The 27,495-nt window shown below is 46.1% G+C and overlaps 2 protein-coding genes across 3 annotated transcripts in view; one reads left to right on the top strand and one right to left on the bottom strand.

Annotated features, from left to right (window-relative positions):
• Positions 1 to 27,495, bottom strand: part of RSPH14 (radial spoke head 14 homolog) — a 315,190-nt gene that overhangs the window by 60,317 nt on the left and 227,378 nt on the right. The window lies entirely within an intron of this gene.
• Positions 16,246 to 27,495, top strand: part of GNAZ (G protein subunit alpha z) — a 195,459-nt gene continuing 184,209 nt past the window's right edge. Inside the window, exon 1 of the mRNA XM_082243655.1 lies at positions 16,246 to 16,471. The gene's annotated coding sequence lies outside the window, so the exon portion shown is untranslated. The remainder of the gene's footprint in view (positions 16,472 to 27,495) is intronic.

Below are 27,495 nucleotides of genomic sequence, written 5' to 3'. Positions count from 1 at the left end.
GTCTGAACCATTCTACTTCTGAATACCCTATTGTAACTAATTTGTTTTTGTGATTTGATGTTCCTTCTACATTCTGAACATGGTTACATGGATGTTGTACCCTGGGTACTTCCTGTATTTAAAAAAACACAGCGAAAGACATGTAAAATAAAAATGCTCATTAAATTACCATATTTAAAATGCATAGTATGGACTCTATATGATATAGTGTGACACATCTGTATAGTATTAAAAAGCAGATTTTAATTAGTCGTTTTTCTTGCTATAATAAAGCACGAGTTTGTAAAATTCCTTGCGACAAGTTTTTCATTTCTTATTAGCTCTAGCTCCAGTCGTATGTTTATCATGACTGAAATAAAAATCTCCTGTGCTTGGAGCTAAGAATTCTGATTGGCGCATTCTGTTGACCTTTACAAATAACATACAAGGCTCATTAAATCTGTACTCTGGGCTAATATAAAAACATCATTTAATGCTATTATGTATTAATTGAAAAAAACACTAAATGTATTTTCAAAAAGCACTTACAGTAAGTACCTGAAACTTGATATCAGCAATCTCCTGTATATTAGCAATCACACTAGGAGAGGTAGGCTCTGCAGCATGCACGTGTGCTGCCAGTACACTGGCAGGAGTTGTGAGCAGAGTGATGACCTCATCAGCAAACTGCTTCACCTTCATTGTCCAATTAGGAGGCTAAGTATGTGCTGATATAATCCTGTAGCTGCAATGGAGGTTCCAAATTTGGCTTTAGTGTTAGCAAGCTGTGACTGGATCACAAAACTGCAAGCAGAGTATTATAAATCCTTTGGCATGCAAAACATTGACGATATACTGTATGTATTTTACCTATGTATTTAGCAGTTTGCGTGTAGTTCATCTTTTGTTAACGAGTTTCCATATTCTGGATAGAATAACATAATGCCTAGGTCCTAGGACAAGCCCTATAACTACACCCCCATTTTCTCGATAAATAAAGAGAAGTTTATTATTGCCTCTGCCTCACAAAGAAGCCTTGTTTAGCCATTGCCAGACATGGAAATGACAGGGCAAATTGGACCTCGAGGTTAGAGTTTTGATTTACTTTTCCAGTTAGGAAACAGCATAGAGGGCTATGGGAAGACCTAAGTGCAATCATTTGCACCGTATTACATGCAATCACTTGTTAGAACAATTAGCTACATAGCTAATCATCTGCTCACAGATCAATACATAAAGTATGCATGCATGTTAAAGAAGTCATGTGGCTAGAATGAAGAACATACATAATCAAAGGGGCACTGACTCTGAAATAAGGCTCCTTTCACACTGACTCCAAAGTTGCACGTTTTTTAGTGCAACTTTGGAGTCCGACTTTGATACGACTTTCAAGTGACTGATAAGACTTTTACACTGTAACACTCTCAGTGTTTCTCAATCTTTTTTCATTTAGGGCACCCTTTAAAGTTATGGACAATCTCAAGGCACCCTCTAAAATTATGGACAATCTCAAGGCACCCTCTAAAATTATGGACAATCTCAAGGCACCACATTCTAAAATGCAAAAAACTATTCTAATAGTTTTACACAATACATCAACATCCACACATGTAGGACCCAACGTTAGAGAAGATTTTTTCTTCCAAATCCAATACACTTTTTGCATACTGGTACTGACTAGTATTCCAATGTTTCTCTTCTCCCTCCCTCTTTTTCTCTATCACTTAGCTAATGTGACCCCAGCGCTGACAGAGAGGGGCAGGGGAAGGTCATTGGTTGTTAGAACGTCAGCTGCTAGAAGGTCGTAGTGGTGCACAATGAAAACCTGTGGCTTTGTGTAACTAAAAGGCAGGTTTCATTCATCTGCTGGCTTGTATATAAATTTTGCTCTCATAGAAATACATTGCATGTTACATGTCCTGCAACTAGGGGCCTCATCACAATCTCGGAAGTCCTGTGGGTAGGAAATGCAACAAAAGTAACGGCTCAAATATACTCTGTTTACAACGGTTGTCTGCAAAAGGGCAACTATGATATCACACGTTGAACAATTGAGGCTAATGAGCTACAGCAGCTACATGGAATTAGGCTACAGTGTGAGCAAGATCCCCAAAACTGGATGAATGAAAACATTACATGGTTTTATGAACATTGATTTTGGCAGGCAATGCAGATAGCAGAGCCCACGTTTGGCATACTGTACATAGCATGATCAATCATCTTTTGGGTCACTGGTACAATCTGACAGTAGTAAAATGAAGGGGGGAAAGTTTTTCTTTTTTTTTTTTTTTTTTTTTTTAAGACCCCCTTATATAGACCACTTAATGAAGCCTTTCTAAACCATTTTACAACAGAAAAACCCTTGAAATATTTTTCAGGGAACCCCTGCTAAAATTAATTCATAGGGGTTCAGTGGAATGAATGTCCCTTATATTGGTGGTCAGTGGGCAGGCAGAATGCCCCTTACATTGGTGGTCAGTAGGAAGAATGCCTCCACCTTACAGACAGCTGAAAAGATCTGCTAAGTGGTGCTGGACCTGGAATTATGCATGCGCCATCAAATGAATGGTCAATCAGCCACAGCTCAAGGAACCCATAGCGACCTCTGAAGGGACCCTTGTTGAGAATGGCTGGCCAAAAAAAGTATTATTTGAATACCACAGCATACTTGAGTATTGTTTACATGTGTAGTCTTTTTATGAATACAAGATAGGTCCATCAAATAATTTGGCCACGTAGTGTATTTTTAAAATTGGTTTAATAAGACCATAAAATAGACAATTACTTTAGAGAAATTAATAATTTCTGTTTAAAATGAGGGTGCTAAATCCTAATAACATTACACCAAATCATAAGCATTTTAAATTCCCACATAGAGGAATGTCATTCAGGCTGCCAATTGTAGTAACTGCATTCAAGGAACCTACCCAGATAGAATTTGGAGAACTGCCATTGCTAAGTGGGGGAAAAAGCCACCTGAACATTCATAGTTTCTGCATTTTCAACTGCCTGATCTTCCAATAAAATCAAAAATGTCAGCCAATGATGGGCTTTCATGTAAAAGTAACCTGAGAGGCTCCAGAGCCTCCCAATCACTTCTACAGGACTTGGAAGGGTCCCCCTTCTTTCGCCACCCATTGACATTCCTATAAGAAAGGAAAGCCTGGGCTGCGAACAGAGAGAAGAAGGAATGTCTGTTCTTCCCCCTACTCTGGGATGAATGAAGCCTGAAGTGCCAAGGATTTTGTCACTTCTGGTTTCGGTTCTTTATCTACTGGCCTTTGCCAGCCAGGGAAGCAGCTAATCAAACTGATTTCGGTTTGATCGGCTGCCTTGGAGGGCAGAGGAGGGGTCAGGGGTCTAATAGACCCCAGATATCTCCATAAAGAGTACCTGTCACTGCCCAAGCTATCACAAGGGATGTTGTTCATCTCTTGTGATAGCAATAAAGAATATATATCAATTAAATAAATTAAAAAATGTGAAAAAAGAAATTTAAAGCGCCCTCATACCCCAGTGCTAATGCACAAATACAAACGTGTATATAGGTCCAGCGCTCATATGTATACAGTGATCGCACCGCAAATGTGAGGCATCGCCTTGAATGTCAAAGTGAAAGCAATAATCCTAGCACCAGAGCTCACAATTACCTCTGAACTGGTAAAAAGTCACCTATGGAGATTTGTAGATGATTGTAGTTTGTCAGCATTTCACGTGCACACAAATTTTTAAATCTTGACATATTTGGTATCTTTTTATTGGGCACAACATCATCTTTTAGAGTTCACCAAAAATTGGGTATCGTATTGTGTTTGTGTGCACTAAAATGCATTTAAGTGTATTTTTTTCCCTAAAAAATTTGAGTTTTATAAATGGCTAAGCAGATGATGCAACAACCACCATTTTGTTCAACAGGGCCTTTGCTTTCAGAAAGTATATAACGTATGGGGGTTCTAAGTAATTTTCTACCCCCCAAAAATTATGCTGATTTTACCATGTATGTGAGCAACGTCAAAACTGGCCCATACGGCAAGTAGTTAAATCAGCGGGGACAAGCTGCTGTTACTGCCAGGTCCAGATACTTCACTTGTTCATTGAAACAGGGATCCTTATCTGATTCAAATGCTGTGCTAAAAGAAAATAGGTTACACATAGTGCTCTTTGCATTTTTAAAAAAAATATTTCTTAATTAAACTAACACTCACATCAGAGGCGTAACTAGAACCTTCAGGGCCCAGATGCAAGAAACCATGAAGGGCCCCCCAGACCACTGCTGTATTTTGGCCTAGGCCGACTAGGCCTAGGCCTAGGGCGGCACTTTGTGGGGGGGCGGCAAAAAAGCCGCCGTCCCCGCATAAAAAAAAAAAAAAAAAAAACGATCCGCTCTGTGAGGCTCGCCTGCAGTGCTCCTGTCACTTTGCGTGCCGAGTCCCGCCTCATTGTCTGCTCCCCTGGTCCTTGCCTGCCTGTCACCGCCTCCTCCCACACACACAGTCTCCACTCTCCAGCTTTTAGTGAAGGGGCGTCGCCAGAGGGTGGGCGGGAGGGAGGGAGGGCGCAGCGGAGGTGAAGTGCTGATAATGCGAGCACCACCTGCAAGCCTTTTGTATGCTTAGGGCTCGGGTTTAGTGTCAGCATCTTCTCTCTGCTTCTGTCCCCGATCGTCAGCCCGCCCACCACCATTGCTTTAGAATTCTTAGCTCTGTGTCCAGGTTGAGTCCCGAAGTTTTCTGCATCTTCTGTCCCCGCCCACCTCCTATCAGACCTGTAGTTTATGGTCTAGGGAAGTGCTATACGTGGTGGGCGGGCCAGTGGGCGGGGATAGAGGCCGGCAGAAGATGAAGAAAATGTCGGGACTCATGGCAGAGCTAAGGATACTAAAGCAATGCAGGTGGAGAGCAGGCTGACACTCAGATGGGGACAGAAGCAGATAGAAGATGCCCAGATTAAACCCAAGAACACTGAGAATTACAGGTACAATGCAGTGATATTCTGCTGTTTTCACCTGAGCACTGTGTATATTATTGATAATTAGGGAAGTACTCAGCAGAGGTATTTTATAAAGTGACTTTGTGCTAGTAAGTACAATATGTTGGAGTCACTTTGCTGTATGTATTTTCCTTTTAGGTGACTTTTATGTCATGTTCACACTAATGTGTTTGCTGTGACTCACATTTGCGCAGGCACAGCAGCCAATTCATTTAAATAGACTACTGTACCTACAGGAAACAGGTCCCTGCACCTTTAGGAAAACGCAGCCGCAGGGAAATCGCATGGTGCAAAAGCACCATGCAATTTCCCGCACCAAAAAATGTGCTGCATTTTCAGATGTGTGGGGGTGCCAATAAGAGTAAATGGCAGCCTTGGGCATCTGTAAAAGAGCAGGGAATTTTTCCTGCAGGTGGTTGTGGGTGCGGGAATTGGTGCCATTTACACACTGTCCCGCACATGCAACCACCTGTAACAGTGTGAACCTAGTCATGGGCTCATTTACACTTGCTGTTGGCGGGCAATAAAACATGCTGCTGAGCCTCATAATACAGCTCCCTATCACTCCTGCCAGAGGCAGCAGCTAGAGGTTTACAGATGCCACTGCTGTAATATTTTGATTTGCAGCAGTGGCAGGAATTATACCGCCGTCACTTTCAGCATGCACTACCATCTGCTGAAGGCAACCTGTTCAAGTGAATGGGGCCACACTGCAAACTCCCCGGAACTGCGTGCAATGCCTCAGTCTCAGCGCAGTGCCACTATAGAGTGAGGGCAGACTGTCTTATCATGTGACATATTACATGACTGGAGACAAGAGAAGCTGCCTTCACTCCCAGCGAGTGTCACACTAACACCGAGATGTGAACTGTGAATACACATGGGGGGGCGCAGTTTGCCCAGGGCGCTGGAATCTGGATGGCCTTGTCCCAGCACTGAGGGGCGTACATACTTGCCAGGCAGGGAGGGACTGTTGCCCCCATAGAGCGGCAGTGAGTGGCCAGACGGGATGCACTTCAATGAGTGGGTGGGGGCGGATACCACCTACCCACCCTCCGCGCGGCATGTAAGAGGGACTAACCTCTCCACAGGGCAGGGTCTATCTATGTCGAGGAGGAGGAGAGAGAGGAGGAAAAGGGAACCCCCAACCAGGTCAGGACATCTGACAGCAGGTAGGAATCACGATTTTAGGTTACCACCCACTGCTATTGCTACAATTATAAATTAATAATTCCATTACATTTTTGCAGTAAATATATTTTTAACAAATATGGAGCACTTTGCAGTACATGAACTTTCACTGCATGTGAACTGGTAAAAGAGTTTGCATTGGTTTCAGCGTGTACAAAGTGCTCCATGCATGCTGAAATCAATGCAAATGCATTTAACAGTTCACAGGCAGTAAAAGTTCATGTACTGCAAAGTGCTCCAAGCTTTAACCACTTCTGGACTGGAAGATTTTCCCCCTTATTGACCAGGCCATTTTTTGCAATTCAGGACTGCATTACTTTAACGGACAATTGCGTGGTCGTGCGACGCTGTACCCTAAAAAAATTGATGTACTTTTTTCCCACAAATAGAGCTTTCTTTTGGTGGTATTTGATCACCTCTGCAATTTTTATTAATTTTGTTATTAAAATTAAAAAAATCAAATTTTTTTTTATCCTTTTAGGCCAATTTGTTTTCTGCTACATATTTTTGTTAAAAAAAAGAAAATCCCAATAAGCGTATTTTGATTGGTTTGCGCAAAAGTTATCGCGTCTACAAACTAGGAGAAATGTCATTTTCATTTATTTCATTTTTTTTTTTACTAGTAATGGCGGCAATTGCGATTTTTAGCGGGACTGCAGCGGACAGATCGGACCTCTAACTGACATTTTTGACACTTTTGGGGGGACCAGTGACTGCAAAAAATATGCACTGTTACTGTAATAATGACACTGGCAGGGAAGGGGTTAACCCAGGGGTGATCGAGGGGCTAAATGTGAGCCTAGGGGGTGTTTTCTAACTGTATGGGGGGGGGGGGGACTTGTGAAATGACCACAGATACATGTGATCCTAAATAGGAGGATCACAGGCGCTCTGTGATCATTTCAGAGAGAACAACAGTCTGCCGCGTGTACAACAGCGGACCGCTCTTCTCTCTCAGTGTGGAGCGATCGCGGGGGCCCGGCGGCAATTGCAGCCACCGGCCCTGTGGATTGGCATCCTCCTTTATTTCTCTCTTGATTGGCATCCTCGCTGCCTAGCGGGGGCCCCCAGGAACACTCCCCAAAATGACGTACCCATACAAAACCACAAAATATACAAGTAGGCACTTTGTACCCACTTTTAAGGTACAGAGAGGAAGAGATGGAGCTCTAAGAGGAAAAGGTGGAGCCTAATGAGGAAGGGGTGGGGTTTACAGATGACAGGGCAGGTCTGAAACATAAAAGGGTGTGGCCTTCACAGGAAGGGGTGGGTCGTAGTTAAATTAGGGGGTGCACGAGTTTAGTCCGGCCTAGGGCAGCACAAAACCTAAATACACCACTGCCCCAGACCCCTGGGCGGGGCCCTTCCCTTCAAGCCCGGGGCTCTTCCCACTAATCCTTGGGCTCTTTACTCTCGTTGCATGGCCTTTTATTACGGTCCCGCAGCAGGATCCTTTCACAAGTTCTGCAGTGGGCCCCCTTCCTGCAATATTGGGGCCTCCGTCAGTGGTGCAATGCCAGGCCCCGGACACAAGTGTGACCTTTGAGATCCTGGAAGTTCACCCACTGGTTTGCTACTGGGCCCCCTGGAGCATGGGGCCCGGTAGCAATTGCAACCCCTGCAACCCCTGTAGTTACGCCCCTGACTCACATGCTGTTATATTCTGCTTGACTCATTAAGCGTAATCAGGCTAAGGAAAGCTGCTATTAGATGCCTCCGTCAAGTTTAGCAAGAACTGCTCAGTAAAACATTTATCCTCCTGTGCAAAGCCTTTCACACAGCCTCGCCGATCAATCTCATCACTCCACCGCCCTACACATTACATCATCAAAGGACTTTGTCAGCGCAAAGAGCTAAGTGCTGTTATCCTGCCAGCTTAAACTTAGCCCACAACAGGGTTTTTGCAGTTCCTGCCTATAACCAAGGTTCAGAAAAGGTCCCAGCATCTCGGCAATGTCTAAGCAAACAAGCAGCCCACAGCACACTGTGTTCAGCTCCACACAACACCTAAAGTTGATGAGCCAAGCTGTAACATACTAGCCTGGAGGCTGAGGTGACGAGAGGGCTCCCCTTGCGGCATAGTACAGAGTCCCCCTGAAGGTGGTGACAGAGAGTGCTATGCTCCACACAACACCTAAAGTTGATGAGCCAAGCTGTAACATACTTGACTAGAGGCTGAGATGATGAGAGGGGTCCCCTTGCGTCATAGTACAGAGTCCCCCTGAAGGTGGTGACAGAGAGTGCTATGCTCCACACAACACCTAAAGTTGATGAGCCAAGCTGTAACATACTTGACTGGAGGCTGAGGTGACAAGAGGGCTCCCCTTGCGTCATAGTACAGAGTACCCCTGAAGGTGGTGACAGAGAGTGCTATGCTCCACACAACACCTAAAGTTGATGAGCCAAGCTGTAACATACTTGACTGGAGGCTGAGGTAGGTGACAAGAGGGCTCCCCTTGCGGCATAGTACAGAGTCCCCCTGAAGGTGGTGACAGAGAGTGCTATGCTCCACACAACACCTAAAGTTGATGAGCCAAGCTGTAACATACTTGACTGGAGGCTGAGGTGACGAGAGGGCTCCCCTTGCGGCATAGTACAGAGTCCCCCTGAAGGTGGTGACAGAGAGTGCTATGCTCCACACAACACCTAAAGTTGATGAGCCAAGCTGTAACATACTTGACTGGAGGCTGAGGTGACGAGAGGGCTCCCCTTGCGGCATAGTACAGAGTCCCCCTGAAGGTGGTGACAGAGAGTGCTATGCTCCACACAACACCTAAAGTTGATGAGCCAAGCTGTAACATACTTGACTGGAGGCTGAGGTGACAAGAGGGCTCCCCTTGCGTCATAGTACAGAGTACCCCTGAAGGTGGTGACAGAGAGTGCTATGCTCCACACAACACCTAAAGTTGATGAGCCAAGCTGTAACATACTTGACTGGAGGCTGAGGTGACAAGAGGGCTCCCCTTGCGGCATAGTACAGAGTCCCCCTGAAGGTGGGGACAGAGAGTGCTATGCTCCACACAACACCTAAAGTTGATGAGACGAGCTGTAACATACTTGACTGGAGGCTGAGGTGACGAGAGGGCTCCCCTTGCGGCATATTACAGAGTCCCCCTGAAGGTGGTGACAGAGAGTGCTATGCTCCACACAACACCTAAAGTTGATGAGCCAAGCTGTAACATACTTGACTGGAGGCTGAGGTGACAAGAGGGCTCCCCTTGCGGCATTGTACAGAGTACCCCTGAAGGTGGTGACAGAGTGTGCTATGCTCAAAGGTGCACGGGTTGCCTGCAGGTGAAGCTGCCTGATGTAACCAGATGTGAGGACATCCACAGGTAGAGTAGGTGGTCACAGCCAATGGTACTCTGGAGCTGCTGACGGATCTTGACAGAAAAGTAAGCAGGAGCAAGGTTAGAAGCCAGGCCAGGGGTCAAACACAGCAAGTCATTCAGTAGCAGAGGCAAGTAGCGTAGTCGAGATCAAGACAGGGTCAAACACAGTATATCAATCTGGAATAGACAGGTGCAGGTCCGAGAAGCAAGCCGGGTTCAGAGCCAGGAGAGAAGACAGAGCAGGCCAGGGGTAAGCCGGGTCGGTAACAGGTAATCAAACAGAAGCACAAGGAACAGGAAGATAATCCAGCAATTTATGATAGCCACTGATGTCCTTATATAGGCCAGTAATTACTGGCAATTAGATAGTTTTCCGTAAGCCAAAGCGCCGTCGCGCATGCCTTTTGCTAATGCGCAAATTAGCACGACCATATTGGGCATTGCCATATTTGCCAGTTCTTCTTGGACTTCTTTTCTGACACAAGCAGAATGTAACAGCATGTGTTATTTTTATAAAGGAATATTGTTTTTCAAAAATGCAGAGAGATCACTATGTGTATCTGTTTTTCTTTGAGCATGCCATTTAAATCAGATCAGGATCTTTGTTGTTATATAGAAGTATAATAGCTGAACCTGACTGATTTAAAGAAAACCTGCTCTTCAGACCTTTTTTATTTTGAGATCCAAACACCAAGGTGAGAGCTTGTCCAGGGGGGGGGGGGGGGGGGTGGCGGTGATCACATGGAATGATATTACATTTTTGGAAAATGGGGTACATCACAGGAGTTGTTAAAAGCAAATTTATGAACTATAATATTTGTTACATTTGGGATTGGTTGGAGAACAATTGTTTTCAATGGTTGTCTTTAGAAACTCGTGTCGATGTGTATTTGTTTATATATATTTTATAAGTAAAAACAGTTCCCTTATGCAATAGGTATTTTTTTTTTTTTTTGCGTATTTAACAGTTTGCCTGGAATTTAGCTTTAAATAAGAACTTTCATCAAATGCTGTATTTGTTGCTCTTGTCCCCCAGGCAATCAACTGCGTGTATCACTTTTCCCTGTCTTTCTACGGTAGTAGGTGTCATTCCTTTGATATGTGGGCGACCTTAGCGCTCTTCCCTCCCTCAGATATCCAGCAAGAAATATAATATTTAATTAGCTGTGATTGGCAGCGCTTATTTGATGCACCAGGAGCTTCTCTGAGACTAGTGCCGCCAATAGGTATGCAGGGGAGTGGGCATGCCAGCTATCCTGTTTCACCCCCCTCTGTCAATTCAAGCAGTGATAGGCTCAGCTGGATCTACTACCCAGTGATCCAGCTTTATTATTTACTAGAACCCAGGAGACCAGGCCACACACTGTTATGTTTTCATGGTGCCTTTGTCCTAGCAACCAATGGTGCTGTGTGGCCCAGGCACCTACGTCCTTGCAACCAATATTCTGTGTGACCTGGCCATCTGTGTCCTAGCAAACAATGGTGCTGTGTGGCCCAGACACCTACGTCCTTGCAACCATTATTCTGTGTGACCTGGCCATCTGTGTTCCAACAAGAAATGGTGCTCTGCTGCCCATCTGTCTACATCCTAGCAACCAATGATGCTGTGCTGCCCAGCTGCCTGCATCCTAGCAATAAATGGTGCTGCACTGGGCAGCTGCCTGTGTCCTAGCAACCAAAGGTGCTGTGCTGCCTGCACCCCTGCAACCAATGGTGCTGTGTTACTTTGCTGCCTGTGTTCTAGCAACCAATGATGTTGTGCTGACTGGCTGCCTGTGTCCTAGCAACCAAAAGTGCTGTGGTGCCCAGCTGCCTGCATCCATGTAACCAATAGTGCTGTACTGCCTGTGTCCTAGCAACCAACTGTGCTGCACTGCCCAGCTGTCTGTGTCCTAGCAACTAAACGTGCTGCCCGGCTGCCTGTACCCCAGCAACCAATGGTGCTGTACTGCCTGCATCTCACCAACCAACAGTGCTTTGCTGCCTGCGTCCTAGCAACCAATAATATTGTGCTGACTGGCTGCCTGTGTCCTAGCAACCAAATGTGCTGTGCTGCCTGCATCTCAGAAACCAATAGTGCTGTACTGCCTGTGTCCTAGCAACCATTGGTGCTGTGCTACCTTGCTACCTGTGTCCGAGCAATCAATGATGCTTTGCCACGTGGCTGCTTGTGTTCTAGCAATCAATGGTGCTGTGTGGCATAGCCGCCTATGTCCTGGCAACCAATGAAGCTTGATTATGGAGAGGCTGAGCCTGCTTGAAAAGACAGAGGGGGTGAAAAAGAGGTATTGTCAATGATCAATAAAAAAGGGGCAGTGGCAGCTGATCACTGCCTGAGTAATGTCCACAAATCAAGCTTCTATATAGGGAGAGCCAGAGAAGCAGAAAGGCATCAAATAAAGGTTTGAGTTTCTTCAGAAATACATTGATGTTTCATTGCAGAGATAAAACATTTCTACCTTTAATTATCATGAGGGTTCTTCTTTAACCTTCCGGCTTGTATCAGAGCAGTGCCTCAGTATAGAAGCCTTCTCACTACAACACACCTGGCACACCTTTTCAAACTCTAACCTGGAATGGGCATGTCCTTATTTATTAGGGAAAAAACATAGGTGTACACAGCCTATTGCATTAGGGTGTGTACCCCAAAGCTCAAACACACATGCCTTTCTCAGTGGCCTCTGGACATTGAATGAATGTGCTGAGAGACTTTCTGTTCATTCACAAACACAGTTTACTATGCTTCAGTTATGAATGAACACAGTGAGCGAGTGCGTTCACTGTGTTCATTAAGAAAAGGAAGGGGCCCGTAAATTACATATTTACTTGCCCCTTCTCCCACTCCCCATCCTGAAACATCCCCTGCAGCAGCTGGGGGAAAGAAGAAGAAGGAAGCCAGCAGCACTGTGGTGCAAGGGTGCCAACATGGGGGGAAGCTCGGGCAGCAGGGGGGATCGGCACCACATGTAATGATTAGGATGTGCCCAGGCACACCCCTTGCGCACGCCTATGGGAAAATTAAATTTTGGGTGTCCAATGGCTTGTTTACAATCAAAATACTGACATTTATCAAACACGCCTACAGCATTAATAGGTGTGGTTGATAAGCGTTTAACCACTTCTGTACTGCAGTACATCATATGATGTCCTGGGCTTTCAGTGGGGGTATCTGAAAAATGCCTGCAGCTACAGACATCATTCAGATATCATCTTTTTCAGCTGGCGATTCTCTGCACTATAAAACCAATCATAGTGGCAGTTCAGCTGCTTGATTGTTTTTACCGGCTGCAGGAGGGGACGCCCCCTCTCCCTCCATTCTCCACTGCTTCCACCAGTTCGTCCGTGCGATCGGCGAGCCAGAGAATTACTCCGCTGTCGGCGGTTTACAATAGAGCTGATCAAGGACCATATGGTCCCCGGTCATCTCTATGACTTTTGAAGGAGGGGCGCGACCTTGTGACGTCACGTCCGACCCCCGGCAGTTGCAAACACTGCCGTATGTCCAGCTGGAAAGCCTGAGATTGTTTTTGGTTTGTTTTTTTATCTCAGACTCCCCAGCCTATAGACCCCAGATCTCTCCATAAAGAAGACCCGCGATGCCCTATTCCTATTACAAGGGATGTTTACATTCCTTGTAATAGGAATAAAAGTGTTTAAAAAAAACATAAATATAAAGGGAAGGTGTAAAAATATAAACACACAAAAAAAAATTGTATCGCCCCTGTCCCCTGAACACATATGTAGGTTGTGTCCTCATATGTAAACAACGTTTAAACCACACATGTGAGGTATTGCTGTGAACGTTCGAGCAAGAGCAAGAATTCTAAATGTAATTCTAATGTAACTCTAAACTGGTAACCTGTAAAAAAATTTAAAGCGTCGCCTATGGAGATTTGTAAGTACCAAAGTTTTGCGCCATTTCACGAGAAAGCACAATTTTAAAGCGGGACATGTTAGGTATCTTTTTACTCAGCGTAACATCATCTTTCACGTTATAGAAAAAAGTTGGACTGTTTTGTTTTTTTTTTAATTCCTGAAAGTGTTTTTCCCAAAAAAAGTTTGAAAAATTGCTGCGGAAATTGCATAAAAAAAAGATTGCAATAACCGCCATTTTATTCCCCAGGGTCTCTGTTTTAAAAAAATGTATAATGTTTGGGGGTTGTGAGTAATTTTCTAGCAGAAAATTATGATTTTTACATGTAGGAAAGGAATGCTGGAACAGTATGGAAGTGGCTAATTGTAAAACTGCTGCACTTTTTTTTTATTTGCCTGCAAGGCAAAGGCATATTATGCTAGTATGCATCGCATACTAGCACATTATGTGAAACTTGCCTCAAAACGACACATTCCAGTGACGCTGGAGACGGCGTCCATCTTTACTCGGTCTTCCTTCCGGGTTTGCGAACTCCGGCTCTGTGACTGGCCACAGCCGCGATAACGTTACTCCCGTACATGCACTTGGAAGCCGCCAGTCACTGCACAGGATTCTGAAGAAATAGCACAGATGGCTGTTTCTTTAGGGCGCATGCACCAGTAATTTCACTGGCTGCATATACAGTAAATATCTCCTGAACGGTGCATGTTTAGGAGATATTTACACTACCTATATGTAAAAGAAATGACTATCAAATATGAAGACAATCCATAAATAAAAATGGGGATTTGGTCCCACCATATGGCCATATTGTGCTCAAGCCCACCACTACGTCAAAGTACCCCATTGTCAGTGGGTCCTACACTATCCATAAAAAAGGGTGAATCCAGCCTCTCTAATCCTTGGAGACAACACTCCTTGCTGGGAGAGATGTGCTAATGCACTACAAGGGACTCCTCCTATATCTACTTGATAGTGGACACTGATAGAGTACAGGTGTGTGTGGGGGGTGGGGTGCTCAACCCCAGAAGTCTGGTCAGACCGAATACATAATAAACAAGCAAAAAGTTGGGGGAGCAAACCCTGAACATGTATTTCTAAAGCTGGTGCAGCTATGAACCAAGCGACATGCATATTAAAAAAGAATAGCGCACACATGCAAAAGAAATTACTATAAAATATGAAGACAATCCATAAATAAAAATGGGGATTTGGTCCCACCTTATGGCCATATCGCATACATAATAAACAAGCAAAAAGTTGGGGGAGCAAACCCTGAACATGTATTTCTAAAGCTGGTGCAGCTATGAACCAAGCGACATGCATATTAAAAAAGAATAGCGCTATGGCCATATGGTGGGACCAAATCCCCATTTTTATTTATGGATTGTCTTCATATTTTATAGTCATTTCTTTTGCATGTGTGCGCTATTCTTTTTTAATATACATGTCGCTTGGTTCATAGCTGCACCAGCTTTAGAAATACATGTTCAGGGTTTGCTCCCCCAACTTTTTGCTTGTTTATTACCTATATGTAAGCCTTATTAAAAACTTACCTATAGGTGAAACCTAAAGATGGAAGTTTACTAAAAAAGCTCTCCCCAGCGCCCTATGTGCATTTGCAGCGCAGTTGACATGCATTTTTGGCACATTAAAACCGCAACACAAACCGCCTATTATTAATTGTAATGTACTACTGCGGTGCAACTGCATCCTGGCGCGGTTGCGACGCGTCACCATAGACTTGAATGGAAGTAGTTGAAGTACGAACCTTTCAGTCATCACGAGGCTTCAATTTTGAAGCAAAGCAATGCTAACGCTTCATGTTTTGATAATATAAACAGCACTGTGTGCTGTCCATTGTATCATTTGCATAGGCGTTTAAGGGGGCGTTAAAAACAGCCCTCAAATGTTTGCTTTCAATGCCAATGCATTTCTTAGCCTGAGATTTTTTTAAAGTGTCCCAAAAAGTATGTGTGGAAAACTGATCAGTTTTTGATATAGAAGTCTGATATGATTCATATATTGAGATGATCCATAAATCAGAGTGGATGAGTCAGTGTATGTGACATGGCAGCATTGCTGTTCAGGTGAGGAGGGTCACCCTATGGCAGTCCTGACCCCCTCCCCCCTCCTCCTAGCAGCTGTGTCAGCACGGTATGAATGTATGTATATACTCCTTTATACGTCTACGTGTCTGTCCCAGAAGCCACATGCTGCCGCTACCATGTGATGTACTATAGTGGTTGCCATGGTAACTGCATTTCTCTGGCTCCCCCCTGTATTACAGAGCCACGTCACATTTCACCTTACTCCCCATCTGGCTGGAGGGCGCACTGAGCCCATGTTACCCCTTGCCTGCCATCCTCCCACTACTGTTCAATGGAGGGCATTGATGAGCCTCCTGCACAGGAAACAGGACGATCCCCCCCTATAAAGGTCCCATAGCAGGCAGGTGCACGTGAGCCGATCCATATGTTAGAGTCGGACGATGTGATCGCACAGAGGTCTAATATAAAGATGAGAGGTACAGTATGGAAGGACGCCAAGCAGGTATCACATAGGGTAAAGCGCCTACACAGTATAGGACAGCCTCACCCATACAGACCCCTCTATCCTCCCTCCACCCTTCATCATCCAACAGCTCCTCCCATGTCCCTCCTATATGACACAAGAGCCCTCCCACTTCACTTCTAAATGACAGCAGATCCCGCCCACTTCCCCTGTGAATGACAGCAGAGCCCTCCCACTCCCCCGCCTGAATGACAGCAGAGCCCCTCCCACCTCTTGTCTTCTTTCTAGTCTCCTCCCATTACTCTGTAGAGAAGGGCAGCTCACTGCCCTCCCCTCTCTATGACAGCCTCCCTCCTCCTGTGTCACAGGACAGCCTCTCCCCCCCCCCCCCCTCTTGGATCACAGGACAGACTCAGCACCCCCCTCCTTGCCTGCTGTATGACAGGACGCTCCTAACCGGCTCTACACCATGAAGGGCTAATCAAAAAAAGAAAAGAAAGGAGCCAAGCTGAGTTCTGTCCTCCTCCCATTGCAGGGGCTGGTGCCTATGTGAGCCATGCTGGATGCATCACAGAGGTGGAGGTTGCAGTAGGTAAGAGGGGTTAAGCATGCTTCTCCTTCACTGACCCCTTTTTATTTTACAGATCCATCCCTGGACCCCATAATGATCAGAGACCTCTAAGGGGCTGATGGGGGGGAGATGAGGATGGCAAGCAGGGTGCGGTTGTCATTCCAATCAAGGCATGGGAGGTCTGTGCTGTGCAGGGTGGGTGCTGGTGCATATGTGTATGTAGTATGTGACTGTCCCCATGTATGTATATATACATATATAGGTGCAAGCCTACACAAACACTGATGACCTTCCCCTGTAGTGGCATCTCCTCATTCTTTTAGGGTGATGTGGAAGATAGGGGAGAGGGTTGATGCACTGTGCTGTGAAGACATTTGTGTTTATGGATCCATTAGGTAAACCATTGCAGTGTGACTTTTACTTCTGATGAGCAGTCCAGTACATGCTCCGAGGTGGATGTCATAGAACAGATGTGCTCTGATGGAAGACTTGCTATATGTGTGATTTGCAGCAGGAGATGTGTCCGATGTGGCCAGCGCTGTGTGATGGAGATTAGCACTGATCTATGCTTTGCAGCAGCCAGGGTGGCTGGAGGAGGATTATTGCATGCACTGTGCCTTGTTGGATCTAATGTAATAGTTATTAGACTGAGCGATGCTTTACAGCACTGTGTGTTGGCTTACAGACAGGATTGAAAAGGAATGTGATTTGCACTGAATACCATTGGTGGGTTGTAATACTACATATGGCATGGGCTATATTCAATGCTATACTACCTAGCCCTGCATTTTCTTTAAATGCAATGTATGCAGTAGATGTAGAAGAACTGATCATTTAACCTACTTCACATAATGTGTAACCATTTGGGAAAGTATTAGATTGTAATGTGTGTAGACCCGCTGGCTGATGACCTGCATTTTAGTGTGGCAGCAAGTCATGAAGCCATTACAACATTATCCTGTTATGCCAATCTTGTGTATTCTTTATTAATGGGATAGGGTGCAAAAAGTAGTTGTAAGAGCATTCCATAACCCATACCACCCAATTCTGCCATCTTTTTTTGGATTAGAAGAGCAATCCACTAAGTAATTATAAAAGTATGAAAGATGAGCAGCGCGTATATCGTTAGCACACTCACCCTTAAAAATGCCCATCTCGTGGCTTCAAAAGTATGTAGATAGAAGTGTATGATGATCAGTAAAAAATGAGGTTCTATTATTGTGTCCATTCTGACCAGCTCAATGCTGTTTACCCTTGGTTAGCACACACCATTTATGTAATATAAAACATCTCATATTTCAAAAGCAAGAACCAACCCTCTACCCTTGTTTTATGAATGAAAAGCAAATAGAAGCTAAACTAAAATATCTGATTTCATAAGAAACCAGCCAAGCTAGTAATCTAGTCACCTTTAGGGACTGCCAATATATTATTGTGGGCAAGTTATAATTGTATGTTATATTATTACTTTTGTATATGTACTTTTCTGTCTTCTGTGGTTTAAAATATATTCTGCCACCTAAATCATACATGCCAACTATTCATCCCAGTCCTCAGGACACTGTCACCCCCCACTTACGACTCACACTAAAAGCCTAAGTGCAGCCAAGATCAAAAACATAAAAGTCAGCACAAAGGACATAACATACAGTCAGTAACATGTGTCCCTTGTGTTGATTCCTCTTCTTCTACACATGTGTCAAACAAAAGGCCAGTGGGCCGAATCTAGCCCTCCAGACCATTTCATGTGGCCCTCACACTTCTCCTAGAGCTCCAGCCCTCCTTTGGGCCTCCTCCAGACCCTGCGCTTTCTGCTTCCCAGCTCAAACCCCAGCTTCTTCCCAACACAACACAAGGTAAGGGGGTGCACTTTGATGTAAGGGAGGGTAGGACGGGACCCTTGACATCTGATGTAAGGGGGGTGGGATACTCTGGACATCTAGTATTACAGCTACAACCAGCCCTTTAAGGGAAATTATAATGCTGATGCGGCCCTCAATGAAGTTGAGTTTGACACCCATGTGTTAGTAGTAATCTTCCTCTGTCCTGCCCCTCCACCCCATCGCCATAAGATTTGGATGCATTAATACAGCTAAATAGCTGTTACAGGCTATCATGAAAAGAATCTGACTATGCCCGCTCTTTTTGCCCAGATCCACCATTCATACTACAGCTTCTATGAATGGAACAGGATCTAAGAATGGAGAATGGGCAGATGATTGATAGCTCCACCCCTCCATTCATATATCGTGTTTCCATTCATAGAAGTTGTAGTACAGCTTCTGTGAATGATGGAGCTGGGCAGAAAGGTGAGATATAGGCAGGTTCTCTTCATGAGAGCCTGTTGCAGTCCTTTAGTTGCGTTAACTTCTGCCGTACTGGAAGATTGCAGCGGGGGGGTTATGGAGAATTACTACCAAGAGCAGAAGAGTCACCACAAGTAATATGCTGTACTATGTCCCTTGTGCTGATTTTCCTATTTTTGATTTTGGCTGCACTTGGGCATTAACACACTCCTGCCCAGATCACACCTACTTTCTGGGTGGTCCTGCCCCAAAATTTTGTGGGAACCTCAGGTAGGTTTAGTAACTCAAAAAAAGGTCAATGCCGTGAATTCAGAACACAGCCTGGGACACATGGGACCTAGATGTGGGACTATCCCAGAAAATCTGGGAGAGTTAACATCGATTCTTAAATGAACATGTAACTGATATAGCACATTAGCTCTGGCTAGAGTTCAATAAATAATACAATAATACCATACATTGCATACCTGCTGCTGGCATTCTACCAAATAAGAGCAGATAAGTTACAATTATCCTTCCTCATTTTTGAAAAGGCAGGGTTTTTCCTAAGTAGCAGTGAGCTACTGATGCCAGAAAACTTGTACGGAAATACAAAGGCTGTTTTAGCTTACCAGTCTGTAAATATGCTAGATACCTAGTTTGATCTCAATACATTCACCGTCATTAACCCAGAACAAGCAAGGACCTATTGAAGCTACTGGAGAGTCGGAATTCTTGATCTGTATAATTGTTCTGGGTCATTGAGTCAGAAAGCACTGAAGCCAGTGGATCAGTATAACATCCAAGCAACTATAAGGCCTGGTTCACAGCTATGCGTTTTTTGGTGCTTTTTGCAGAAACGATCTACAGTCCATTTAACATGGTTTCCTATGGGAAATGTTCACATCTATGCTTTTATCAGCCGCTGCATTTTTGGAAAGCGTTAGGGACTTTTTTAAACGCAAAACAGTGCTCTTTGGTTCAACAGACTTCAATGGAGAAGCTGCATAAAAGCATGTAGTGGGTTTTATGCGTTTAGGATTTTAATCTGCCCAACAACAAAATGGCCCAAAAAAAAGCATAAAAACCGCAAAACTAATCAAAAAATGCATGAAAAAAGCATGTGAAAAACAGAAAACACACCGCAAAAAGCACTGCAGAAATGGATCAAAAGCAAACTGCATAGGTGTGAATCAGGTCTAACCTTCAAAAAGAGAGTTCAGCAATCTACATATTTTCTCTGTACAGGTTTCATTAAGATCCCATCCCTGAACTTATTTTGATTGGTAATAGATTAATAATAATTACCCCATAATAATAATGAACCTAAATAATAATTCGTTTTTTCCAAATAATGTTGCATAATGTGTACAGTATACTGTACACCTTAAAAGAGAAGTATGGGTTTGGAGTCATATTTATCTAGGTGGATGCAGCATCCATCTGATGCTGCATATGTCCCCCGCTGGCTCTAAGACTGAGAACCGAGTCATCAAACACCACCGATTGCTCGGTTCTCAGGGCTCCCTGAGCAGAGAGCTGGTGACTGTCAGTGACTCCCCCTTGCTCACTGGAACTTGGGCCTGTGGAAGGGGTGGGAGCGGCCAGCTCAGGCTCTCATCAGCCTGCTGAGAGCCTGAGCCCGGTGCCGGTCCTGGCATGTGGGCAGATCCTGACTTCACTGTCGTGATCTTGCCCGAGGCCTGGACCGGCTCTGTGAAGTCAGCTTACAGCAGGCCTCAGCCCCCTGTCTGTTGAAACAGGTCACAGGAGTGCAGAACAAACTGCTTGTGCTTCGGCTGTACATCCCTTTTAACAAGTCACCTTAGAGTATACTTGTTCTTTGGGGGTGGCGATCTCGCTGGACTGACTCGATCGGTCACTGCTTATGGATGTTAGGAAATGTGGGCAGGTGGGAAGGATGGTCTTCCGGAGATTAGTGCCTGGCCTGAGAAGAGAGTTGTGGGCCTGTTAGGGCCTGGGCTGCTGCCTCAGGGTACGCTTGAAAGGTCGACTCAGTGTATAATCGAGAAAAGTGAATGTAAAGGAGCACCCAGTGTCCAGTAGATGTAGGTTTGAAAAAACATTTTTTCTCTTTCGTTCATTGACGGGCACAGCTTTTGTCATTCTTGACTATTGGGTTATACTGCCCCCTACAGGAGTAGAACAGTAGGCAGAAAAAAACTTCTGGCTACACCTATGGGCAGTCTCAGGGGGTATACTCCCTCTCCCTGCTATAGTCACTCAGTTGTTTTCTGCCTAGTCAGGAGTAAGGACCTAGTTCCTTGCTGGGATCTTTGGTCCTGGCAACATTTTTTAGATAAAACATTTTTTCCTCCTGGATTTTTCCTGTGAGATCTACTGTCAACTGGCGGACTGGGTGATGGGCTGGATAATCTAGATCCAGTGGTCACCCCAGTCTGGCCAGCGAGCGCACGCAGACCTCAGCTTCGCGCTAGTTCGGCCGCGACATAGCCCCACTGGACAGGAGCTGGCCCTGCAAGTTAAACGTCTGGCGAGGTCACATACGACCGAGTCTCGGCCTTAGTTGCAGCGTTCCTCCTGGCCGACAGTTCCCCCCATTTCAATGTAGAGGAGGATCTGTCTGGAGCGGTGCCCACCTGTTTCCTGGTATGGTGAGTAGCTGTCCCCCCTCTGTCCCTGGAGGGTTTTGGGGTGGATGTGGGCCCCTCCTTGGGATGGTTGGACCCCTGGGTTCCCCTCTTTCCCACAGGCACCCCCCTGTTTTTGCTGAGTCCCTCATCCTGCCCCCCTCCCCCCTTCATATACACTGGGGCTGTTTGGGTGGTCTGGTCATTGGCCTGGGATGGGGGCAGCGCGCTAACTGTAGCCTGTGCATTCCTATAGACGGAGGCAATGTTTGTTAGTCCGAAGGCCATTTTCTTGTGGTTTGCGTTGCAAATAGCAGGGGCCATGACAGCGGAGGCTTGTGGGCGGCGATTTCGGCAGTGGGTGCTCTTCCTTATCATCTGGTGTTGACTCCTGGATCGTTTAGCTTCCCGATCGCAGCACGTGTAGTGCAAATTCTCCTGGTGGTTGCAGGTGCCTGTGTCAGCGGGTGGTGAGTCTGGAGGGGTTCTCTCCCTCTCTGCTGAGGATTTCTCTGTGCCTTGTGCTCGGCTACGGGTGGTGCTGCCAGCGCAGAGGGGGTTCATCCCTTAGCAGTGTGTGACACTTTTTTGTGGGGTATTCCTGGTGACTCATGGAGTCTTTGGAGCAAAAGCACCCCCTTCCTTATCTGTCTCATCAGATCCTAAATCTGATTCGGCCACCACGGACGTGGGTCATCCTTCTGGGTCTATGATCACGCGCCCGGAATCCTCTGATAGTAAGGACTGCGCATGAAAAGACACTGGTGGATGCGCTGATTGTACCTGTGCCTGAGACCCTAAAGATGGAGGATACAGCTGAAGCTATGACGGAGGCGCAGGTACCCTTTGGCACTCACAAGCCACCCAGAGTGGCAAAAGGTGTTTCCTTTCCCTGCTTTTATTTGACAGAATTATCGCAAAAGAGTGGGGATGACCAAAGCGTCCCCGTGGGGTTCCTAGGGGCTTTACTAGGCATTACCCCTATGAGTAGTGCCTTCTTACAGAAGTGGACTGTCCCACCGGTGGTGGACCCTCCGGCTTCCAGATTAAACAAGGCAACCATGATTACAGTTAAAGAGTCCCTGGCCTTTAAGGACCCAGCTGACCAGAAGGCAGAGGCTGTGACCCACACTATGTACACCTTATCTGGTTCAGCTTTGAGGCCGGTATTTACCATTGCCCTGGTGTTGCAAACTCTGACCAAGTAGGCTAATCTCCTACGCTGTGACCTGGAGGGCCCTTTGCTGAGCTGGCGGACCAGCTGGTCAAGGGGCTGTAGTTTATCTGTGATGCCTCTTTAGATGCAGCTCCTCTGAAGGCTCGCCCCTCTGTTTTGGCGGTGCTCCTTCGGCGTGTCGTTTGGCTTAAATTCTGGTCTGCGGATCAGACTTCTAAAAAGGCCTTGACTGATCTTCCCTTTCAAGGAGATCGCCTGTTTGGAGCTAGTCTGGATGACATCATTAAAGGTCTCACAGGGGGAAAGAGCACCCCTCTTCTGCAGGCTACTAAGGGCAAGGGACCACGTCGTAGACGTGGACCTTCCTTCTTGGCTCATAAGAAGTTTTTTCGTCCCTCAGGGGCGACTGACAAGGCCTTGAAACCTTTCAGGACCTCCTCTGGCGGTTCCAAACGAACCTGGTCTTGCAAGCCAAGAGCGGTCTTCTCTAGACCCGTGGACAAGGCTCCTTCTACATGAAGGGGGGTTTCCTCACCTCTATAGATATCAAGGATGCCTATCTTCACATTCCAATATGTGCCAGTCACCAGCGTTTTCTCCGCTTTGCTGTGGGAGAGGAGCATTATCTGTTACCCTGTGGTGTTACCCTTTGGTCTTGCCTCCGCTCCTCGGGTCTTCACAAAAGTGTTGGCTCTGGTGCTAGCCTTGCTACGCCAACAGGGGATCGCAATACTGGGCTACTTGGACGATCTCATTCTGCGAGCGGAGTCTCCTTCAGCTCTGGTGGAGAACCTGGAGATCACAATACAAATTCTGCGGGAGTTCGGCTGGATTCTGAATTTTCAGAAGTTTGCCTTGCTTCCCTCCACAAAGCTTGACTATTTGGGCCTGACTCTGGACTCAGGCTGCAATTCGTCTCCTGCTGTCCAACAGATGATCATTCCTCCTGACTTGCATGCGGGTGCTGGGCCTGATGGTATCTACCTTTGAGGCGGTTCCGTTTGCACAATTCCATACAAGGTCCCTGCAAGGGGACATTCTGACCAAGTGGGACAAGACTCCGCAGTCTCTGGACAATCCGATCCAGGTTGATCGGGGAATAAAGGAGTCCCTGATATGGTGGCTTCGCTCGCCAGTGCTTCGGCTGTGAAAATCCTTCCTCCCCTTGTATTGGACAGTGGTCACCACAGATGCCAGCCTGTCCTTCTGGGGAGGTGTCCTCGGCAAGCATTCTGTTCAGGGCATCTGGACGCTGGAAGAGTCCAGACTGCCGATCAATGTCCTGGAACTCAGAGCGATCAAACTGCATCTGGATTATTGGACGGTTCATCTCCAGGGATGCCCAGTGTGCATACAATCGGACAATGCCACGGCCGTGGCTTATGTCAATCACCAAGGGGGCACAAGAAGTGTCCTGGCAGCTCTGGAGGTAGCCGGCATTCTAAGGTGGGCAGAACGGTTTCTTTCTGCCCTCTCCGCCCTACACATTCCCGGGGGGGGGAATTGGGAACTCACACCTGTCTAATGAGGGGGCTAGGACATGGGGGACGGCAACTTTTTATTTAAACAGGTATATGTACTTTAAAAATAGCACCTGGTGATCTTACCATAAAGGTCCTTTTCAGGCACCTCCTGTCATAGGTCGACTATACTCTGTCCCTGTCTTCCAATTGTTCTCCTGCATTGTCATTTTGTTACATGGTTGTCCGATGGACACCAGACCATCTACTTCAACCAGTAGAAAAAATGAATGTATAACTAAAGGAAAAACTTTTTTTTATAAAATTGGATAGGGTGGAGATGGATTAGAACCCCTGTCAGTTTTTATTGCTGTCTGTGACCCAATTAGGGAGATTCATCCTCTCTATCTGTCCTGTGTACCATTATCATTGAAAGTGAACGAAAAAGAAAATTTCCAAATATGGGTTGTCCCCAGAAAAGTAGTAACAGGGCAATCTTCCAATAGAGTCACTAGTTTCATGTGATCTGGGGGTTCCCAAGAAATTCCCTTAATTTGCAGGGATTTCCTCTCACTTCCTGTTTGGATATGGGACAGGAAGTGAAGGTGTTTGGATATGGGACAGGAAGTGAAGGGTAATCTCTGCAATGGGACACAGATGGCCAAAAAAATAAAATCTGACAAGGGTTATAACCCTACCTTGCTCTATCCAAAATTAAAAAAAGTTTTGCCTATAGTTCTACATTAACACACAAATAGATAACCGCCAATTACAGAAACTTTTACCTACAGTTGATCCAGATGAAGGAAAAAAGCCCTATAAAACATAGTCCAATTTACTCCAGTAGGGAAAATATGCTTCCTAATCAGATTTTCTCTGGATTAACAATCTCTTGTGGTATTACCTATACATGTTAACATCCAGTTATATTCTGTACGTTTAGGAATGCATCCAGCCCTTTTTAAAACAACCAAGTTAGCCAGATCTAGTTCCGGAGGGAGCCTAATACACATGTTTACAGCTCTTACTGTGAAGAAGTCTTTCCGTATGGAGGTCAAACCTTATTTTCTCCAAATGTACATCACATACACGTCAGCAGAGTTGGTGAACATGAAGACTAATATTGAACAATGGACTGTATATTTGTTAGGGCCTATTTCTGTTTGTCTTTACAGCATGGGAAATGTGTTTGTCACATAAAGTTTCACAGTTTGTCTGCACATTTTTGGATCGCTGTTCAAATTTGATGAATGCTTTTGTGGGGGAGGGGGGTGTAGAGAGCCTTGGAAATAGCAGCTTCTGTCACATTTTCTTTTTTGGTTTATTTATATTACCTTTAGCTTTAGGTTGCCATATACACTTACCTTTAAAATAATCACCTGCATTGAAGCGTTTTGTAGTAACCATAAGTTGGATTATAAGGACAAAAATGCAATATAAAGTCTCTTCATGGCAGTTTGTTCCATATGATTAATCAGAATTGACTTATTAAAACTGGCACAGCTGCAAATATTGAAAGAATTTCTGTTTCGGTAGTTAAAATTCTTCATGTGATGGTGATGGCAAAGACCGTGTAAGTGCCAAGAATAAAACCCCTCAAATTTTGGAATAGTGATATATTCATTATATAGTTGATTTAATTGTTGACCATACTTTGTCATTTATTAGAAGAGGGGCAGTTAGTGTAGTCAGTAAGGGTTCCTGCTTCCAAATGTGACAGCAGGGGGTCTACAGGCAGTGTGTTTAGGACATCCCCTTAAAGTGGAGTTCCGGCCACAAAAAAAAATTTCAATGAACATACCCCCGGGACAGTCAGGGCTAGTACATTCCACAATGGCTAGCCTCTGATCTGTCCCGGTTCGCACTTACCTGCAAGAAATACTCACTTTTAAAATTTCTTCTCCAGCGTTGCCATCTCTGTTGTGGGCAGCTGAAGCCAGCGCAATCCTCTTCTGCAGGGGTGGGGAACCTTTTTTCTACCAAGGGCCATTTGGATTTTTGTAACATCATTCGGGGGCCGTACAAAATGTATGCATAAATGTAATAGGCATTGCTTTGCGGCAAAAAACGCTGTAAAAAATTGCATGACTTTGAGGTCACAAAAGCGTGAAAGGGGCCTTCAGTAATCAAGGTACAGTGTGCCCCCTTTCAATGCAGACTGACCACAGCGTGCCCCCCTTTCAATGCAGAGTGACCACAGCGTGCCCCCTTTCAATGCAGAGTGACCACTGCGTGCCCCCTTTCAATGCAGAGTGACCACAGCGTGCCCCCTTTCAATGCAGAGTGACCACAGCGTGCCCCCTTTCAATGCAGAGTGACCACAGCGTGCCCCCTTTCAATGCAGAGTGACCACAGCGTGCCCCTTTTCAATGCGGAGTGACCACAGCGTGCCCCCTTTCAATGCCGAGTGACCACAGCGTGCCCCCTTTTAATGCGAAGTGACCACAGCTTGCCCCCTTTCAATGCGAAGTGACCACAGCGTGCCCCCTTTCAATGCGGAGTGACCACAGCGTGCCCCCTTTCAATGCCGAGTGACCACAGCGTGCCCCCTTTCAATGCGGAGTGCCCACAGCGTGCCCCCTTTCAATGCGGAGTGCCCTAAGCGTGCCCCCTTTCAATGTGGAGTGCCCACAGCATGCCCCCTTTCAATGCAGAGTGCCCACAGCGTGCCCCCTTTCAATGCGGAGTGCCCACAGCGTGCCCCCTTTCAATGCGGAGTGCCCACAGCGTGCCCCCTTTCAATGCGGAGTGCCCACAGCGTGCCCCCTTTCAATGCGGAGTGCCCACAGCGGACCCCCTTTCAATGCGGAGTGCCCACAGCATGCCCCCTTTCAATGCGGAGTGATTGACCACAGCGTGCCCCATTTCAATGCGGAGTGATTGACCACAGCGTGCCCAATTTCAATGCGGAGTGATTGACCACAGCGTGCCCAATTTCAATGCGGAGTGATTGACCACAATGAAGAGTGAACAGCGTGCCAAGCCCCAGTGCACTTGACTTACCTGTTGTAGCGGTGGCTTCCTCTCTTCAGTCCCCGTGTCCTCCCGCGTCCCGCCTCCTCCTCGGCCAATGACATTGGCCAAGAAGGAGGAGGATCCGTGAGACAGTTTTCATTCGCTATTGTCACACAAATGGGCGGGCTCGAGGCGCACTGCTCTGTGCCTCGGGTCCACCCTTTTCGGAGATTCACAGTGTCAGAACGGAGCCATCGGCAACTTCTGACACAGCGGCACGGGGGTTGGGGGGGGCGGATCGCAACGATTGTGCGGGCCGGACAGAAGGATCGTGGCATGCGGCCCGTGGGCCGGAGGTTCCCTACCCCTGCTTTTCTGCGTCCTCTTCCGTGTCTTCTTCTCCCAGAATGCGCCTGCACCGGCCCCTCTCGTCACTTCCGGTGCGGCGCCGCATTCCTCCACAGCTCCCAGAAGGAAGCCTCTTTTAAAGATGATGCACAAGAAAGCCCGCAGTTTGTTGAAGACCGGAACCATGTCCTTTGGTCTGATGAGACCA

Source organism: Pelophylax lessonae (genome assembly GCF_965119305.1).
Source record: "Pelophylax lessonae genome assembly, chromosome: 1".
NCBI classification, from domain to species: domain Eukaryota; kingdom Metazoa; phylum Chordata; class Amphibia; order Anura; family Ranidae; genus Pelophylax; species Pelophylax lessonae.
Note: the sequence above shows the minus strand (reverse complement) of the source record. Positions and strands in the feature narration are given on the sequence as shown.